Below are 21,346 nucleotides of genomic sequence, written 5' to 3' on the forward strand. Positions count from 1 at the left end.
TAGGATAGGGTCTTTGAATCAACAACAGCCTGGTACACCATGACCAATACTAAATGCTTATTGTACTGAAGCATCAGAGCACTGGGCCTGCAGCTTGCAAGGATGATCCAACTGTATCAAACAAGGACTCACTGAAGCTTGCAGGAGTGCCCACGGAGGTGCCCAGGTCAGATCTTCCTTCAAGCAAACTTATTGCAGGGAGCAGGGCTGCTTGACAGGCTCTAGCCATAGCACCTTTTTAACTCTTGTGGCCTTCCCTCCAGGCCCTGCTTCCCTGGGTGACCCCTAGCCCATGACTGAGCACAGCAGGGAGTGGGTAAAGGCCAGCTATGAGCCATTCTTTCCTGCTGCAGGATTCCTCTGATGGGCAGCTTTTGCTCTGGGTGTCCCCATCAGCCTAAGGCTTGTTCTAAATCGCACAAAAACAAAACTTTGAGATAGCCAGAATTTCAATTTGGCCCACCCACTCATACCCAAGCCCCCTCCTCTTCTCTCATGCTACGCTGCTCCCCAGGCAGCCCAAAGGCAACCTGCCAACAGGTAGCTAAAGATACGATGGAATGGGCCAATAGGACAGTTCTTGCCCTTTCTCAATATTGAATGGGTTGGACTAGCTGATTTTTAGCTCCTTTCCTGCACTGACATTTTATTCTAGGAGGTTTGTTATCTCTGCTTTTGACACTGCCTGAACTATTTGAGACATGTCCCTGCTTTAAAAATAATGATAAAACTGCCTGTCAGTGGAAATAAGCCCCACACACTATCTCACTAATAGAAGCAGGAGAATTTCTGAGATACCTCTGTGAGTTCGTTAGGCATGCAAGATTAAACTCAAATTCATCTCGGCTCAGTCATACACTCTGAAACTGAATTACAGGGGATGGAATTTTCAGTTTTTCAGCTGGTTCAACATGAAGGTGAGGGAGACCCAGACAAACAATCAGAAATCTGTCCATTGGGAGTCAGGGGCTCCCAGCTACCAAGAGCCCGGTATACCTTGACCACTTCAGAGACACAGCACACAGGGTAAACATGCAGACTGTGGAGGTAGAATCCCCAGGTTCAAACCCAGCTCCACCAGTTGCTAGATGAGTGGCCTTGAGCAAATTTCATCTGACTATTCCTCAGTTTCTTCCTCTGTGAAATGGGGTGAATGATAGAACCCATATTATTGGTTATTATGGAGAACAAAGAAATCAATGCATGTATTTAGTGCAGTCTCTGGTATATAGAAAATGTTTAATAATCTAAGTTGTAATAGTTATACAAGGCCTTTCCAAAAGTGTCTAGAATGTTCTGTTGCTCACTGGACACAGCTCAAACTCAGGATCATGCTTGCATGACCCTGTATACTGTGGTCTCTGATTATCCATCCCTCCAGACTTGCCTCTTGCTTCTGGCATCCTTCTGCATCCTTGCACAATGAAGTATGGTTTCCCCCGGATGTCCTCTACTCTCTCTTTCCTTCCCCACCACTGCTGTCACATATCAATTCCTGCTCACCCTTTAGAGCTAACCTTCTCTATAACCCTCTTCTAACCTCCCCAGCAGACAGGAAGACCTGATTAGGAGATGCAGTAAGAATCTCCATGAAGCCATGAGGCTTGGTCCTGGTGGGGGATGACAGTCCTGGGAAACTGCCCTTCAATTCACCTCACCCCACTGTATACATATGGGAATGTATTAGGTGTCACCAGGGCCCCCCCCCTTGGTAGGCAGGCAGCTCAAGGGTCAGTTTCTCACAAAATGTGAAGAGGGAAGAGGATGCCCATCATGAGAACCAAAATAAGTTTCCCTGAGAATCAGATGGGATCTGTTCTCCTCTCAGGCAGTATCACTGGTAGCTGGGTGCCTTTGTGAGAACCTGGGTGCTATATATCCTATACAGGACTTTTCTCATTCATTACCCATGACGTCTGGCTTCCTCTTCTCCAACACACCAACAGCACCTCCATTACAACACACAGTACCTCGCTTCCAGGAGCCCCTGGCACCCTTGCATTTCTTCTCTTACAGTTCTTCTCGTGCTGTATATGCTACGCGTTGAAGAATATGGATTCAAGAACCAGACTGCTTGATGCCAATTCCCAATTCTCCGTTTACCAGCTGTGTAACACCAGGAAAGTTACTTAACCTCTCTGCACTTTGGTTTCCTCATCTGTACAATGGGTAATACTAAGAATCCATTTCTTACAGTGTTGTTGTGAGGGCTAAGTGAGTTCATATATGTGAAGCACTTGGAATAACACCTGGGATGCAGAACTTGTTCAAAAAACACTAGCTATCATTAGCGAGACTAATAACTACCTCCCCCTTCCCCATGGAGTTGCGAGATTCAAGAGACTAGTGATTATCTGCAGAGTTCATTCTTTGCACCCAGCATAGGAAGAGAAACAAAGCAATTACTCAGTAAATATGTGTATAAGTCAGAAAAAGACAAAGAGAAAAGGAGGGAAGAGTTGGAGTAGGTAGAGTAGAGGAGAGGTACGCCTTGAAAGTTGTTTAATTATGACCTCTATATTACAAATAGAAAATTATCCAGAACTTAAGAAAGCCAATTTCCCCCCAAGTGGAACTGATTTTTTCAGTCTGTCAAAATCATGTAACTATTCTCAACCATTAAATGTTTCAACATTCCTTATATCAAGTTCATTATTTGTTATTTGGAGGAAGGGGACCAGGACAACATTAGCAATTACTTAAAAGATACACATCATGGCACAAAACAACTCCCTGCACTGGCCCAGGATCCAATTGCCCTTTGGAGAGCTTTGCTGTGGGTACATCTCTATCCCTGCCTAAAGAGCCCAGTAAAAGTCAGTGGCCACTTCAACACTTACCCTGCAGTCCCCAGATCAACCTCAGCTTTGCAGGTGGAATCCCTGATTTTACTAACAAGGGACTCAAGTTCTCAAGATTAATGTTTAAAGCCAAAAAGTTCATTAAATAGGGTTTCAGAACAAAATCCTCATCATATGAGTTAGGTTCTTCTAACTCCACATTAGCAGCACTTTCTCTCCCTGTCAACAGCCAAGTAACATTGAAAGGACACGTGACAATCAGCCACTCGGAGCTACAGGACTTGGGTGAATCAAATCTCAGCAGCATCAAGAGAAGATGGACTGGCGTGTCCATCTTAGAGGAACAGATGGCCTGGCCTCATACTGCTTCAGCCTCACTCAGGGACACTTCTCTGACTTTGTGCTATACCCACTGGTACGATTACTGACTAGCTCCATACAGGGGTCCTGGACAATCCCTTTGTGAAATGGTAGTAGGAACCTCCAAACTAACACTTTTTTATACTTCTTTTTTTTTTTTTCACTTGTCACAAGATAGTTTCCTAATATAGTTGAAGGCTATAGGTCTTCCTTAACTATAAAACTGGCTCTGCAACTTACTTTAATTATATGATGACTGAGGGGAGATAACAGTTTTATGTTGAAATGCATGTTGAAATGTAATAATGTTCTTGCCTTTCAGAATGATGAAATTATGAAATTATGCTGTTTCTCTAAGCCTGACCAGTCCTACTCTGGGAACCGTAGCCACTATTAATAGAGGTTAGGTATGCTCAGATGGCTCCAGCGCAGCCAGAATCAGTGGGATGCCCACCCAGTTTTTCCATTAGTACATAGCATTCTCTCATACTGAGACCCATTGATAAGCCTGATTTTCACTGACTGGACACAGATAAATCACAAGCCTCTTTGGGAACTCACAAAGTATTTGAACAGTCAGTCTGAAGATCAAAAAATTATAGTTCTTTACTCCTCTCTTTGACTAGGGATCTCCCCTTCTTCCTCACTGGGTTTAGGGAAGCTCACATATATTTAATCTACACCTTACACATCTGCTTTCCCTGTGCAAAGCCCACCCATTTGGTAAGAAAAATGCTTCCAACTCCTCTGTTGGTACTAGAAAGTTAGTCCTTAAACTGATGCATTTACATGACTTTTAAAGGTCAACTCTCTTGTATATTACTTGAATACACTTATTTTTTAAATAAAACCTGATTCTTCTAATCTATAATTATTTCACAGATATAAATAAGTGGGAAATCTTTATCACTTGCCAGGAATAGAGGCAAAAAATACAAATAAAATAAGACAATACCATTGGGGCACCTAGGTGGCTCAGTCGATTAAGTGTCTGCTTTCAGCCCCATGTCATGATCCCAGGGCTCTGGGATTGTGTCCCACATCAGGTTCCTTGCTCAACAGGGAGTCAGCTTCTCTCTTTCCTGCACCCCCTTCTTGTGCTCTCTCTCTCTGTGTCAAATAAATAAATAAAATCTTTTTTTAAAAAATACCATTAAACTCTAAATAGATACAATTTGCTAAAGGCACTGAAACCAAAATCCACTCTCTCTTCATCAAAAAGTTTTAAAATCATTTAATGTTAGAGAAGTGTTTGGTCTTGGTTTGCTGATGTGGGGTTTAGCACAAGTGACTTCATTTAGGGCATGCTATCTCTTTTTAAACACAGTGTACAAGTCTTTCACCTTCTTGGTTAAGTTTATTCCTAAATATTTTATTCTTTCTGATGTTGTAAGTGGAATTGTTTTTTAATTTCCTTTTGAAGTTGTTCATTGCTAGTGCAAAGGAATGCAAGTGATTTCTCTGTGTTGATTTTGTATCCTGCAACTTTGCTGAATTTATTAACTCTCTCAATTATGTGTGTATGTGTGTGTGTACTGGAATTTTTAGAGCTACACCAGTTCATTTTATGTCTAAAAACTGCGGTCCTGGAAGCTATAAATATCTAGAAAAATGGCTAAATCTAACTAAAAAAAATCTAGAATTACAATGGCCATTATGGGGAACATTCCAATTAGACAAGATTGTTCATTTAAGAAGTGCACTTGAAAGTAAGAGTTCCCAAATTAAACAAACAGAATGGGATATCTATTTTAATTAGTATGCAGAAGCTTCCAAAAGGCTTCAAGATCCCCAAACAGTTTCATTAAAAGACGCGTTACTCAAGACTAATGAAATATTAAAGATACAAGAGGCTCTTAAAACAAAAGATGATAGGACTGACCTGAGTCCTTCTGCTCCCCTTCATCCTTCTCTCCTGGAGTACTCGTTTCACTAATTCTGTCTGAACTGCCTTTCCGCACTGAACAGACAATTAAACAGATAACCTTTAAAGTAAAACTGCTCTAGGTTGTAGGTAACCTTCCTCAGATATTTTTCATAAGTGCCATAATTAAAGAATTTCTTCAACCCAGGGAGGATCCCCAAACATTTTCTAAAGAGTTTAGAATCCTTATCAGGCCACCACATCTTTATCAGCCTGTGGACCAGGTGATAGGGCCTAGTGAAACCCAAAAAGAAATGCAGGAAGCAGAGTGGTACAATCCCAAGAATGATATTCAAGATCCTCTACCGCCAGCATGGTCCTCTAATGGACCTGAAAAAGCTTGCAATATAGCAACTAATCTTTTGAAAGCCATTCCTGCCCACACTGTGGGCAGGAAACGAAAGAAAACAAAACAAAACAAAGATGAATCTGTGGTAGACTTTAAAACCTATCTGGAAGCTCTCTTCCTACAGAAATCTAGATTCCATACAATAAATACTCCACCTTCTTTAACTGTAAATGGATAATCTTCTAAGATTAATGGACTATTAAAAAGGCAGGAAATGGAATGGAAAACCCCTGATCTAACCAAACTCCTGGCCATAGCCTAGCACTCTGAAAGGACTCTGGAACAAAATCAATGAACAAAGATCCGTCAAACTATTGGCTTTACAGCTACAATAGTTCTAAGGCCAGAGACATCAAATAACACCTGGTATTCTCCCATTTCACCAAGTGCAGGGTCCATCATTAAAACATTGGGCTGAGGATCAATATCTCATTTGTAATCAACTGGGTGGGGCACTGGGAAAAAAAAATTGTCCTCAAAGGTCCCACAGAAATTCCTTAATATCAATTCAATGTCCCCCAAGGGAGATCCTGCACTGGGGTCTTACCAGAAACAATGGGGCTCCCTGGGACCCTCTAGTAAACTGCTACCAATAATAACCTAAATAGCCAAGGAGAAATTAAAATTAATGACAAATCTTGCCAAAATCTGGTAGATACCAGTGCTATACTTCCTACTCTCATAGGACAACAAATCCCTCAGAGTGAATAAAAAAAAAGTTTCCATAGCAGGGGTATCCAATAAAGTTCAAAGAGTATTCTTATGTTAACTGGTATAAATTACTTTGGGACCTTCAACTGAAAAGCATACTTTTTTGCTATATGATACAGTCTCAGTCAATCCACTGGGTAGAGATCGCCTTTCAAAATTAAAAGGGCTAATACTCTTTGCTTCCAGTAGAGACCTCACCTTAAAATTTTCTGACCAACCTGAACTTGACCTTTTATGTTCTGTACAATCTGTCCTTGATATAGAAGAGGAAGGATTCCAACAAAAATTCCCTTATTTAACTGAGGTATCCTAAAATCTGTGCGCTTTTTTAAAGATTTTATTTATTTATTTGACAGACAGAGATCACAATAGGCAGAGAGGCAGGCAGAGAGAGAGAGAGAGAGAGAAAGGAGGAAGCAGGCTCTGTGCTGAGCAGAGAGCCCGATGTAGGGCTCAATCCCAGGACCTGGGATCATGACCCGAGCCGAAGGCAGAGGCTTTAACCCACTGAGCCACCCAGGCACCCCTGCATGCTCCTTTCTAATACTGACTTTGGGAAAATAAATAAGTACAGGACCTATAAAAATTTAGACATGACTAAACCTCTTCCTAAATAGCCTCAATATCCATTAAAGCCTCAGGCCATAAAAGGCCTTACACCCAGAGTAGAAGACCTAATCCCACAGGAGCTGATCATTCCTTATGATAACCCTGTAACACACAGATCTTGGAGGTCTAGAAACATAATGGGTGGGGATAGCAATTTGTCCAGCACTTGAGAGTCATTAACAAGATAGTTGTTCCAAACCCAAATACTCTTTTTGCCACAAGTCCCACCAGACTCAAAATTGTTTGTTATCATAAGCTTCAGTTCAGCATTCTGCCAGCATTTCTAGAGACGCCCAACAGTCAATATCTACTTGCTTTTACCTGGAACAATCAGCAATATACCCAGAAAGTCATGCCTCAAGGGTTCACTGAGTCCCCTTCTTATTTCTCCCAAGTGCCCCACCAAGATTTAAGTACCCTCCAATTTCCAGGGAAATCAACCCTTTTACACTATGTAGACCATCTCTTGCTATGCCCAGTTACAAAGGAGGTGCTCATAAAAGATTCCATTTATTTGCTGCACCAGTTAGCTGAAAAGGGACATAAAGTCTCAAAAGAAAGATTACAATTATCTCTAGACACTGTTCATTACCTAAGTCATAATCCAAGCAAGGAAGGGATCCAGCTATCTCCAAAAAGGATTAAACTAATCCAAGAATTTCCTAGGCCTACAGCTAAGTGACAGCTTCACGGATTTCTAGACCTAGCTGGCTACTGCAGATGATGGGTTCCTAAATTTTCCTATATTGGCTTCCCCACTCAATGAACTTAAAACTAGAATTTCAGCCCCTGAACCCATTCCTTGGGAAGACAGATTTGAGTAGGCTTTCATAAGACTAAAGCAAGCATTAAAAGAACCCCTGTCCTCAGGCCACCTAACCAAAACCTTTCACCTTATTTGCACCTGAAAGAAAAGCAAGCTCTGAGAATGCTCACACAAGAGCATAGCCATAAACATCGACCTAATGCCTATGAGAGTGCACAGGTTGCTTCTGGTGCTTGTGCCCCCAGCTGCCTTCAGGCAGTAGCGGTAACTGCAAAGTTAGTAGAAGCCTCAGATTTAACCTTAGGAAATGACATTTATTTACAAACTCTACAAGTTTGTTCTAAGTCTTTATTCTGAACTGACTCACCACTTCTTTGTAAACAGCTTACCCTCCTATGAGATCCTTCTCTCTCACCACCTAACCTGCATTTTAAATGGGGCAACGTTCTTAATCCTGCTCCGTTACTACCTCTGCCTAAGGAAAGCAACCCCCATGCCTGTCATGTTCCATTCCATGACCTTGTATCCTGATAAGAGACACTTTGACTAAATCCTGATCTAATTTTGTCTGTTGATGGGTCCTGGTTTAAAAGTGAGAAAAGGAATTTCCAAGATGGTTATGCTGTTGAAATCCAAAACAAACTACTCCAGAGAGGAAATATCCCACAGGCTGAATCAGCCCAACAGGCAGAGAGCTCTGTGTCCTTACCAGAGCATGCCAGGTGACAAAAGGACAAATTCTTAACAATTATATTGATAGCCTATATACCTTTGGGGTCAAATGGACAAGAAAATAAACTTTTTACTGCCAATCTTTGTCTTCCAAAAATTGCTGTGATCAAAACTGAGACTTAATCAGGGAAATTCAAATCAAAACCACATTGAGATACCACCTTATACCACTTAAAATGGCAAAAAATAACAAGGCAATTAAAAATAGAGCTATGCTATGACCTGGCAATTGCACTACTGGGTATTTACCCCACAGATACAGATGCAGTGAAAAGAAGGGCCATCTGTACCCCAATGTTCACAACAGCAATGGCCAGCATTGCCCAACTGTGGAAAGATCTGAGATGCCCTTCAACAGATGAATGGATAAAGATGTGGTCCATATATACAATGGAATATTACCCAAGAAAGGATGAATACCCAACTTTTTTTTTTTTAAGATTTTATTTATTTATTTGACAGACAAGAGATCACAAGTAGGCAGAGCAGCAGGCAGAGAGAGAGAGGGAAGCAGGCTCCCTGCCGAGCAGAGAGCCCGCTGTGAGGCTCGATCCCAGGACCCCGAGACCATGACCTTAGCCAAAGACAGAGGCTCAAACCCACTGAGCCACTAAGGCGCCCCCTCACTTTTGCATCAACATGGATGGGACTGGAGAAGATTATGCTGAATGAAATAAGTCAAGAAGAGAGAGTCAATTATCATATGGTTTCACTTACTTGTGGAACATAAGGAATAACATGGAGGACATTAGGAGAAGGAAAGGAAAAGTGAAGAGGGGGGAAATTGGAGGGGGAGAGGAACCACAAGAGCTGTGGACTCTGAGAAACAAACTGAGGGTTTTGGGGGTGGGAATGGATGAACCTGGTGGTGGATATTAAGGAGGGCACGTACTGCATGGAGCACTGGGTGTTACACATTAACAATGAATCTTGGAACACTACATCAAAACCGAATGATATATTATATGGTGACTAACATAACAATTAAAAAAAAAATGAGGCTTACACTAAAAAAAGACTGACCCTGAGTATCAGCAAAACTACGAGCTGACTTTCATGTAGAGGCAGTGGCAACAGAATCTGTAAAGACTATGGCACATGTGGATGAAGTTCATTCTGTTTCTGCAAAACATAACTTTTGACATCCTGACATTCTCACCAACAGGAAGCAGTCTACTCCCAAATCAGAGAAATTAAGATAGGCACACAATGGTTGTAATTTCAATAAACAGTCAGGGCTAGGGGAGAATCAAGATGGCCATTTGGTTCTTCCAGGCTCCCCAGCAAACCCCATTTTTCAGTTTTTGCATTTCTTTACCCACCATGGTGCATTTAAGAGGCCGTGAATTATAAATAAACATTGGTGGGGAGACTTCTTAAAATTTCAAAATCAGGTTACCATCAATGTCTGTGTTCTCAGATCCATAATCCTGGAAAAAATATTTTTGTTCCCAGAGGCCTCAAGCCTCCAATCTCTGGACCCTTTAACTCCAGCAAATGGACTTCATTCAATTGCCACTTCATATGGGTTATCGATGTGTTCTTGTTTTCACTGTATGTGTGCTAGATGGGTTGAAGCCTTTTCCTGCCACAAGGCTGATTCCCTTAGAAGCAAAGAAAATGTTAGAAAATAGGTTTCCCACTTGGGGTAAACCTCCCATAATCCCCAGGGATGGAGGCAGCTGCTTCACTGGACAAATCATACAAGTCTTAATGAAAGTCTTACAATGATCACTGTCCCTATTGCCCTGTTATCAGGCAAGGCTGAAAGAATTAATAAGACCCCCAAATTTAAAATCTCTAAAGTGGATGAAACTACTGGACTCCCTTGGCTTATGGTGTTGTCTCTGGCCTTGCTGACTATTAACAGGTCCCCCCTCAGGAAACATAAACTCACTCCACATGAGACAGTCACCAGCAGACCCACGTTCATCAGTGTACAACTTTCTGCTAATCTTTTGTTATTCTTTGTGAGTTTCACCAGCTACTCGAAATCTTGAATGTGTTATGCTGAAACCTATCATCAACAGGTTAGAAAAGCCTTCCCAGATTCCAATTCAAAGGATCCTATTGGTCACAGTGTTGTGCCTGATGACTGGGAATTCCAGAACTGACATCACAGGAAATCAGTCCTTAGAAAGGACTCCACCAAGTGCTCCTGTCCACTGGCATCACTGTAAAACCAGAAGGCACTGAGCCGTGGGCACGTCTCACAGCTAAAGAAGGCTCTACCTGATGTCTGGTCTTGTATAGACATTGGAGACCTTCACATCAAACTGAGGACTGACACCAAGGCAGACTGCTTCCACCCAAGACATAGGATCAACTGAACATGAAAACTTTTTTCTTCTCTTTCTTTCTTTTATTCTGGCATTGGCCTAGAAAGATAATGCCTCTTCCATATTCCTAGGTCCTTGCTAATGGGGGTAATTTATCAGTCTGCTAGATTTCTCATCAAAGATTACAATCCATTTGTGGGGTCAGAGACCCACTGTCCTCCCTGTGACCAATTTCTCTTCTATTCCCAGTGTCACCAGATACCATGATAAACTCCCGCCCCCTCCCCCACCAACTTAGAAGTCTCTTCCAGAGTTCAACTCTCAGGGCCAGAACATCCAGGGCACTGCTTCTTCTCTTTCTTCAATCAGAACTGTACATACCCGGGATGCCTGGGTGGCTCAGTTGGTTAAGCGGCTGCCTTCGGCTCGGGTCATGATCCCAGCGTCCTGGGATCGAGTCCCACATCGGGCTCCTTGCTTGGCAGGGAGCCTGCTTCTCCCTCTGCCTCTGCCTGCCACTCTGTCTGCCTGTGCTTGCTCTCATTTCTCTCTCTATGACAAATAAATTAAAAAAAAAAAAAAAAGAACTGTACATACCCAATCAGACACCAATACCTACATAAATCTTAGTAAACTTATACCACCATGTTCCCATGATTATCTGAACCAGATCTGTCCCTACTCACTAAAAATCCTCACCATCAGCACCCATCCTTGCAAGGTATTTAGAGTGAATCTTCATTTCAGGACAGAAGAGTTTCTTACAGAATGCCCTAAAAACCTAACTGAACCCTGGCTTGAATGGGTAAACACAGCAATCCCTGTGAATGAATCCATTAACACCAATACCTTAGTGGGGATGGTTTGTGCCCTGAGAGAGTTTTTGTCTCTGGTAGTTATCATTCCCATTGGGCCCATGAATGTGTAGATGGCAGGTGTACACCTGGGCAATGTCTCTTAGGCTATCTGTGATCCTTACTTTCCATAAGCAAAGATATCTCATTGGTTGAATCCTCTGGATTTATACCATTAAGTCAGAAAGGAATTACCAGGAGGCATTCATGACTCATGATTCATTTCCTTTGGCAGAGACACACTTCTCTGATTAGGAATAAATGTATGAGATTATGATCAGAAACCTCTCCTTAATTCTTGAAGATGCTGTGGAATCCAATGCTAAGACAACAGCTACCTAACAAAGATCCTTAGACTCTCTGGCAAAGTTCTTCTTGATAATAGGATGCCCTCTGATACCTACTGAGTCTTTTTCTTGAGCAGAGTGGTGTTTGTACTGTAGCCAACATCACCTGCTACACCTGGATTAACACTTCTGAGGAAGCTACAACTCAGTTATGCAAGATCATGGAGCAAGCCACTTGGTTTAAAAAGGTCTCTCCTTCAGCAGGATCTTTGACTTATTTGATTTTGACTAGTCTGGGTCTTGGGGACCATGGTTCTGAAGTGCACTCCAAACACTGAGAATTATCCTCTTTATAATAATTATAATAATCTCTTTGGTGCACAGTATTTTCTCAAAAGCATTAAATGCATGTTCACAAACACTAACCCCCAAGCAAATGATCTCCCTAAGACTGGAACATCTGAAATGCAATGAAGAGAATGACCAACTCAAAAATTATGAACCTGAAGTCATAACCTGTGAATACCACAGACCTTAAGCAAAAACATCACAACCTGTGACCACACAAAGGATCAGTAACAGCTCTGAGAACTACACAACAGTAGTTGGGGTATTAATTAAGTAGGAGAGTGGTATTAAGTAGGAGAGTGGTATTAATACCTTAAATCCTGGTCACTGAACCTGATCAAAAGTAGGAAATTGTTAAAAAGGAGAGAGCAGGTCTAAAATGGGAGTCACTTGTGCTAAACCTCACTTAATCCCTAATCTAACTGTAGTTTTAACCCCCATGAACATAAACTTTAATGGGTCAACATGGAATTACCTACAATAGTCTATTCACACAGATTCACACAAGATTACCAGAGGCTAGAAGGAGGGGACAATGGAGAATTATTGTTTAAGGGTACAGAGCGTATGTTTGAAATGATAAGAAGTTCTACAAGTGGATAGTGATAATGGTTGCACAAAAGTGTGAAATGTGTTTAAATGCCACTGAACTGTATACTTGAAAATGTTTAAAATGGTAACACTTATATTAAAAAAAATCCATTGCTCAATCATAAGCAGCTGAATGGATAAACAAATTGTAGGATATTCATACAATGAAATACTAATCAGCAATATAAAGAAACCACTGAAACACCCAGTAGCATGGGTGACTCTCAAAGACATTATGTAGTGAAAGAAACCTCACACACAAAAGGATATATACCAGATGGTTCCGTTTATGTGAAGTTCCAGAACAGGCTAAATTATTCCAAAGAGAAAAATATCAGAAGGTGGTTACTTGGAAGGGAGGAGGGTACTGATTGAAAAGAGGCTTGAGGGAATTTTCTAGGGGAAGGAAATGTACTGTATTCTGTTTTAGTGGTTGTGTACAATTATCAAAAATCATTAAATTGTACACTGAAGATTTTAGCATATATAAATTATACCTCACAAAAAAATTTTCTATTGGTTAAAATTTCCTCCTCGCTGGACAATGCTGGGCTGAATATGGCACAGTCCCAAGCTTTCTTGTCTCCATGGCTACACAATCTCCTGCCCATCTCTTTTTGATTGGCACATTCTTTATTTGACTCTGTTAATACATTCAAACTAATGACATTAACATTCTACATGCCTGATACCTATTGAGTCTTTTTAAGGTGAATTTTCACATCACCTTTTTGACTCTTTTTGAGGTTATATGTCTCCCCCACAATAACCTTTGAAAGGCAACCCAATCATAATCAAAATTAAAGATATACTTCACCATAGCCCCAATACTAGATGATGATATTATTTGCAGTAGTTTACAGCCATGAGATGATTAAATACATTGAAATTCATCAAATAATTAAATAATTGGTTAAAATGATTAGTTAAGTAAACGAAAGATTTTTAACTAAACATAATTCACAGACATACATGCTCAAAGTGGCCCAATATTTTGCTGGAAGCCATCTTACAACCCCAGAGCACATTTCCAATAGCCAACGGAGTACCTGGAATATAGAAGGTGTTCAAGAAGTACCTGCTAAAATGTGCAAATGAGTAATACTTTTGATAAACTGACTGCCCCACTTCCAAAACATGTATCTCCAAAGTCTCTTAATACAAAAAGAAAGAAAGAAAGAAAGAAAAAGCCAAGATTCTACATTACTTTCATTACATTTTTTTTCTGTGTCCATATCACATCCATATCAACGTTCCTGCTTCTCACCAGGATATACAAGTGCACCAATCAAAAGAAAAATGTGAGAGTATCAACAATCCAAATTTCTTTCAGATCATATCTTTTTTTTTTTAATTTATTTTCAGCCTAACAGTATTCATTGTTTTTGCACCACACCCAGTGCTCTATGCAATCAGTGTCTTCTCCAATACCCACCACTGGTTCCCCCAACCTCCCACCCCCACCTTCAAAGCCCTCAGATTGTTTTTCAGAGTCCACAGTCTCTCATGGTTCACCTCCCCCTTCCAATTTCCCTCAACTCCCTTCTCCTCTCCATCTCCCCTCGTCCTCCACGCGATTTGTTATGCTCCACAAATAAGTGAAACCCAGATCATATCTTCTTTTTGACTAGAATAAAAACAAACTCGGGTTTGACAATAACAGAAAGTTTCAGAATAGATAGTAGAATGCAAGCAGAGTATATCTTCTGCAATGGAATAACTAATTTGCTGAAGTCAGTAGGAAAATCTGTGAAGAGCATTAGGCTTATGAATTGGACACATTTGCCTTCAAAGTTCAGCTTTTTCCCTTTTCTAGACGCATGACATTGAGCAAGTTCTTTAACCTCCTGGAGGCTCAACTGCCCATCAGTAAAATGGAAATGATAATGAATTGCTTATTCACTCATCAAATATGTACAGAGCACCTACTATACTCAGGCTCTTGAATTGGCTTCTGGGATGTAACAGTGAACAAACAGACCAAACTTCCTCTCCTCCTGGAGTTTACATTCTAGAATGCACAAGAGGCAGTAAATTGTAGAGGTGTTTAAAGATGGGAAGAATTTCATTAGACCAAGATTCTGAATGAGCAGGTAAGGCAAAAACCAATGGACTTTGAGTTATTATCAGTAAGGGGATTAATCACACGTACCAACGTGCAGCTTAGAGTAATCACCTAAACAGGTTTAAGAAAGCACGAGCACTAACAGGACAGGTGGACACTTGGATAGACTAGTATGATGGATAAGCAAACAGAGTGACAGCTGCAGGAATTATAGTCAGGCAGACAAAAAGACCTACGGAGAGAGCCAAACAGTATCTCATGGTACTCTAACAGTAGCATCCCCTGCTGGAGTGACTGGCTGCTAATCCTGTGTATTTGACAAGTGAGGTGGGCATTCCCATCTCCCTCCCACACTGGGCCTCAGGCATCCTTACAAAATCCTCTCCATCCTTGAGGATGAGTTGGAAGAAGCTGGCGCTCTCTCTCCAGGGAGTACCTCCCTCTCTTCAGAGAGCACTTCCATAAACCCACACCAGGCTTTCATAACTTACCATTTCAGAGGACTGACTGAGTATTAAAAGCTATTGGAAAATTACTGTTGGTCTTCTGGGTGTGCTGATGGCATTGTAGTCCTATAGAAACAGAAAGGTCTTATCTTTGGTGTTGCATTAGACTGATACGCTATCTGGCACTGACTTTGGCAAACTTCGGCCAGGAAAATAAAAAAAGAATTTGGGGATTTAGATGGAACAAGCTTGGCAACATGCATATATTTGTTGGGGCTGAATGTTGGTTTCTTGGGAGTTTGTTAGATGGTTCTCTCCACTACTGAGTATGCTGGGAAGCCTTCACAGTGAAAAAGAGTTAAAATAAAATCTTTCCATTTATTTCCAGAAAGGAACAAATGCACACAGGCACATATATATGCACTCGGAGCATTCTTCCAGGTTTGGGGATTAATTCTGTTTGGCAGATGAAAGCCATCCTGTTAAATCGTTTATGGTATTTAAAGAGCAATTTGGTTCCACTTAACTGCTACCTTAAATTAACTGTTGCCTAAGCCTAGAGAGGTTATCGTTAGGGCCAGAGCGGAGGAAGAGGTAACAGTGGGCTTTCCAATGGGATTGAGTGGTTTCAAATGTGACCAGCTTAGGGAAAAGCACCCACCCCCCTGAACTGCCAGGTGGAAGACAAAACTCCCAAAACCAGTGATGTCAGTGGTTTATTTTCACTGCTTTCAACAATCTGTCCCTATCTACGTGAGGATTTTTTTTACGATTTTATTTTTATTTATTTGACAAAGAGGGAGATCACAAGTAGGCAGAGAGGCAGGCAGAGGGGGAAGCAGGCTCCCTGCTGAGCAGAGAGCCCGATGTGGGGCTCAATCCCAGGACCCTGAGATCATGACCTGAGCCTAAGGCAGAGGCTTAACCCACTGAGCCACCCAGGCACCCCTATGTGAGGTTGTTTGAATTCCTTCCCAACTGTTCCCAAATAGAGGGTTTTGGAATGAAAGAGGTTTTTTTAAATAATTGAGCCTCCCCTTCAACATCCATTCACTATGTATTTATTGAGTATCTACTCCCCGGAAGGCACTGTGCCAGGCATAAGGGATATATGGTAGTGGGTAACCCAGAGAAGGGTGCTGCCCTTACAACGTATGTGGTCTAGCTGGAATGTCAGACATTTCAATAACTAAGCACACAATAAATAATTAGTTATTGCCTAAGTGCTGTAAGTGAGAAGTATAAACTGCTTAGAAGGGTGTCTTAGTCCATTTGAGCTGTTATAACAAAATACCACAGACTTGGTGACTTAGAAACAACAGAAATCTACTTCTCACAGTTCTGGAGACCAGATGTCCAAGATGAGGGTACCAGCATGGTCAAGTGAGGGCCGTCTTCAGAGTCACAGACTTCTTGCTGTATCCTCACAGGGTGGAAGGGGCTAGGTAGTTACCTGGGGTCTCTTTTCTAAGAGCACTAATCCCGTTCATCAGGGTTCATGGCCTAACCACCTCCCTCCTCTTAACGCCATCACACTGGGCATTAGGATTCTAAGATGTGAATATGGGAGGTGGGCTGGGGGGAGACAAACTTTTAGACCACAGAAGGGGGCTACTACCAGAGGGACTCCATGTAGAACAGGAGCAAGGAAAGGCTCCCTAGAATGTCGGTGGTAAGTGGGGTCCAGATAAAGAAGCAGGGAAACAGTGTTGGGGGCAGAGGTACTTGCCTGTGCAAACCTTCTGAGATGGGAAAATGCATGGTGCATCCGAGAAGCTGAACGCCTAGTGTAGCTGGTATGGAGGTGCGAGGAGTGTAAGATGAAGCGGGGACAGGTCACACAAGAGTTTTTAGTCATTTCAAGGACTTAGAAGTTAGTACAAGTATGAAAACTGCAGCCCAAAAAGATTAAAATGATTTCCACCAACTTACTCAAGTCCAGGAGAGACTGGAATTCAATAATAAAAGTGAACATTTATAAAGCACAGGACACTGGTCTCAAATGGTCCATAAGTACTAATTCACTTAATCGTCCCAACAACTTTCTGTCTGGAGTATTATTATACCCTTCCTACAGACGCAGAAACTGAGCCACAAGGAGGCGAAATAACTTCTCTAAGATCATCAGATATCAACCAGCAGAACCAGGAAGATTTCCTGCCAAGCCTTACCTCCTTGTCACTCTGCTATACTGCCTTTCAAATCAAAGTGCCTATTACATAACTTTATTGAGGATCCACCATGTGTCAAGTACTGTTCTTGGCCCTGGGATAAAGCAGAGAATGAAACAAAGTTCCCACTCTCTCATGGAGCTTTCTTGGGGTTGTGGGAGGAGACAGTGACAAACACCTAAATATAGAACATTCCAGAAGGTTATAAGGTTGTCCAGGGAAATAAACTATGGAAGTGGCTAGAATGTGACTGGGGGCTCTTAGATAAGATAATATTTGAGCAGAGACCTCAATGAAGTCTTGAGGACATGTAGGAGAAAAGTATCCCACAAAGAAACAACAGCATACAGACCCTGAGCCAGGGAAGTTTTTAGGAAATTCAAAGACCTCTCGAGAAGGAACCAAGAGTGGAGGAGTGAGGGGGACCTGCACTGAGAAGGTGTCAAGAGTCAGAGGAGGTGCAGTCTTGTAAGCCAAGGTGAGCACTTAGGATGTTCTTGTATGAGTGAGGAGGCTGGGGCAGAAAGCAGTGGAGGGTTGGGATATGCCATTTTTAAAAGACTTGTTCTGCCTTCAGGGAGTAAAGGTGAAGAAAGGAGAAGCTTTAGAAGGCTACTGTAACAATCCAGGGATTTGTAATGGTGGTTTAGACCGGGCCATGATGACAGGGAGAATGAGAAGTAGTCAGATTCCGGATGTGTTTGAAGGGAAAGCCAATAGGATCTGCTGACATTGAACATAGGTGTGAGAAGAAAGTCCAAGTTATTCGGCCTGACCATCAACAAGGAAGGAGCTGCCTGGAATTTGGGGAGAGGAGGGGAAGATGGAAGAGCAGAGAGGAGGGGAGGGGAGGGAAGAGGAAACAGAGCTCACTAGAGGAGCGCAAGGTCTGCCTCCTGACTTGGAAAACCTGGCAGAGTGGAGGAAGGAGACTGAATGGGTCTCCTCACCCACTGGAGGTACATACACAGTGTGTCAGGTCAAGGCTGGAAACGGCTTATAAATAGATGAAGAATAAGATTAGGACTGGTCAGAGAGGATGAAGAAGGGGTTGTCTGTAGGAATCCTGCAGGGTCTTTCACCAAGGTCATTTAAAGAGGATGGAGTACAGAATGTTTGGCATTCAGCACTGAAGGATGGGGAAGGCACAGGGAAGCCTAGGAGAGAACATCCTGACAACCACACAGGTTGAGATGCAGAGCAAGGCATGGCCTTGACACTCAGATGGGACCATCAGTGCCTCCAGTGACCATGAGGCCAGGTTTCCAGGGTCCCGTTCTCAGTCCAAACAGTGGGTAGGGCGGGGGGGCTGGGAGGGCAAGCAGCACAGAGTCTTTTGCTGGAGTTTTCCAGGAAGACACATTAAGTCTAAAAGAGACAAACCAATGGTCTTGCATTGACCACAAGCCACCCCTTCATGGCTCTGCTGTTTGGAATGTACAATTATTGATGGAGGCTGAGCACATGGAATCTGGGGAGACACAATTCAGTTTGGTGAAGTCTCAAGACCTTGTTTAGACACAGTGATTCTGAAGAAAGGATTTAGACAGCCCCCCTTCACTGTGGCTCCTCTCACTCCTCTCCACTCAGCCTGGCCACCCAAACTGCCACCCCAGGCTAGACCGCAGGCTCGGGAGGAGCTGGGAAGGGGCAGGACAGACCAGTGCTCAGGAAAGTGGTTCTGGACTCTGACTACTGGATTTTCTAAGGTGCTCTCCTACTTGCTAGCTGTGTGACTGTGGACAGCTACTGGGCTGGTCTTTGCCTCATGCTCTGGGGGGATGATCATAGTGGCTCCTGCTGGGATGCTTATGAAATCAAGTGAGTTAATCCATGTAAAGTGTGTAAAACAGTCCTTGCGATACTAAGTACTCAGTGAACGACCAGACAGACATAGGTACTCCCATGGTTGTGGCAGCATTGTTCACAAGAGCCAAGATATGGAAACCAACCAAGTGTCCATCAACAGATGAGTGAATAAAGATGTAACAGATAGCTACAATGGACTATGATTCAGCCACGAGAAAGCGGGAAATTCTTCCATTTGCAACAACATCGACAGAACTTGAAGACATTATGCTAAGTGAGGTAAGTCAGACAAAGGAAAGACAAGTACTGTTTGGTACCTCCTTTTTTTGTTGTTTTTAGGATTTATTTATTTATTTATTTATTGAGAGTGTGCACACATGCGAATGCAAGTCAGGGGACGAGAGAGGGAATGGGAGAGAGAGAATCTCAAGCAGACTCCACACTGAGCATGGAGCCCAATACAGGGTTCGATCTCACCACCCTGAGATCATGACCTGAGCCAAAATTAAGAATTAACAACACTTAACTGACTGAGCCACCTAGGCATCCCTGTGTGGTACCTCTTATGTGTAGAACCTAAAAAAGAACAAACTTATAAAAATAGAGTGAAATGGTGGTTACCAAGGACTAGAGGTGGGTCTAGAAATGAGAGAGGTATTGCTCAAAGCACATATTTGTAAGTGAAGGATAAATAAGTCCCAGAGACCGAATACACAGTATAGTGATTATAGACAATAATTATATCATAAACATTAAATTTGCTGAGAGATTATATCTTAATTATTCCCCAAACTATACGAAATAAGAATTATGTAACATGATAGAAGTGTTAGCTAACAGTACAATGACAACCGTATTACAATATAAAATTATTAAGTCACCTTAAACTTCCACAATGTTCTAGGTCAAATATACCTCAGTAAAAATAAATAAATAAGCTGTAGTTGTTATTACACAATTCTGTACCCACAGGGCTGAGCATACAGCATGGTTCATGACTGCAGTTCTATGAAGAGTTGTTAATATAATTTGATGTCAACACCATCACTACCACCACCACCATCAACATCATCATCATCATCATCATCACTGGGTCCTTACAGTGTCTGGTTCTTTGTGAAGCATTTTGCAGACCCTTGAGTTTCTTGAACTGTGATGAAGGTAAAACTCTTAAAACATATGTCCAGCATCAGTTTTTGTCAGAGACAGCACTTTCAGAAGGAGATTTTGGTCTGATAGTTGGATATGGACAGTGGCAAAGCAAAGGAGAAAGGAAGAATGAACTGGGAGAAAAGGTTCTCCTGAGCCACAAAAGCTGAGATTTTTTATGTCAGGAATGGTCTATGTCCATACAACACCTTTTTCTTCTTACACTGGAGCTCGGCTTTTGTTAGTCAGTCAATAAGTCACTTAATTAGTTTTACCTCAGGAATGATGGTCCTTCCTTTCTCCCTCCTTCTCCCCTTCCTTTCTTCCTTCCTTTTTTCCCCTTTCTTCCTTTCTTTCCTTCTTTATTTCCTTCCAAAGGAGAAAGACCAAGAGCTGATGAGCTATGAGATATGGAATCAGGCCAATACTCAGAAAAACCAGTACCCCAAACACCAACTGAACAACAACAAGCAATTACCTGAAAGCCAGTTTGCTAAATTTTCCATTTAGCAATCAACTTTCTCTGAATTTACATAAACCCCTGAGATATAGCTGAAGGTGGAGAAATAAGATCACAGGAATCAGGGCCCTTGGAGAATATAAGGCATCAAGGATTGTTTGGAGAGTTGTTCAAAGATGGTACTTACAGCTGAAGGGGATGTTGCCGACGGCAGGGGGTGGGGGGGGGGGGGGGTTGTCCTCAACAGACCCAAAGGGAAATAGACACTGGAGACTTTAAATAGGAAGGACTGTAAACGGAAGAAGAAAGCTTCAAGCAAGACCTGGAGACAGGAAGCTCCCTCAGGACACATACAGTTGTGGCAGGGAAACCAGCATAAATAACTCAGACAAGTCCCTTGTGATGGAAGAGAAGGCAAGCAACAACAACACATCTGTGGATTTTCCCCAGAATGAGGGGGGCAGAGGGTCCCAACCTCTTTGTGAGAGACTTTCTCAAACTGAGTTTAAATCTATGTTTCTTAAATTCTACACAAGTGGTATAAAGTAACCTAGCATCTTAGCAAAACATAAACTATGGAGATCATCTTCTTTTTCCTATTTTCTGTGTTTCCTCCTTCCCCAGATAACACTAAG

Source organism: Mustela nigripes, chromosome 11 (genome assembly GCF_022355385.1).
Source record: "Mustela nigripes isolate SB6536 chromosome 11, MUSNIG.SB6536, whole genome shotgun sequence".
Lineage (NCBI taxonomy): Eukaryota > Metazoa > Chordata > Mammalia > Carnivora > Mustelidae > Mustela > Mustela nigripes.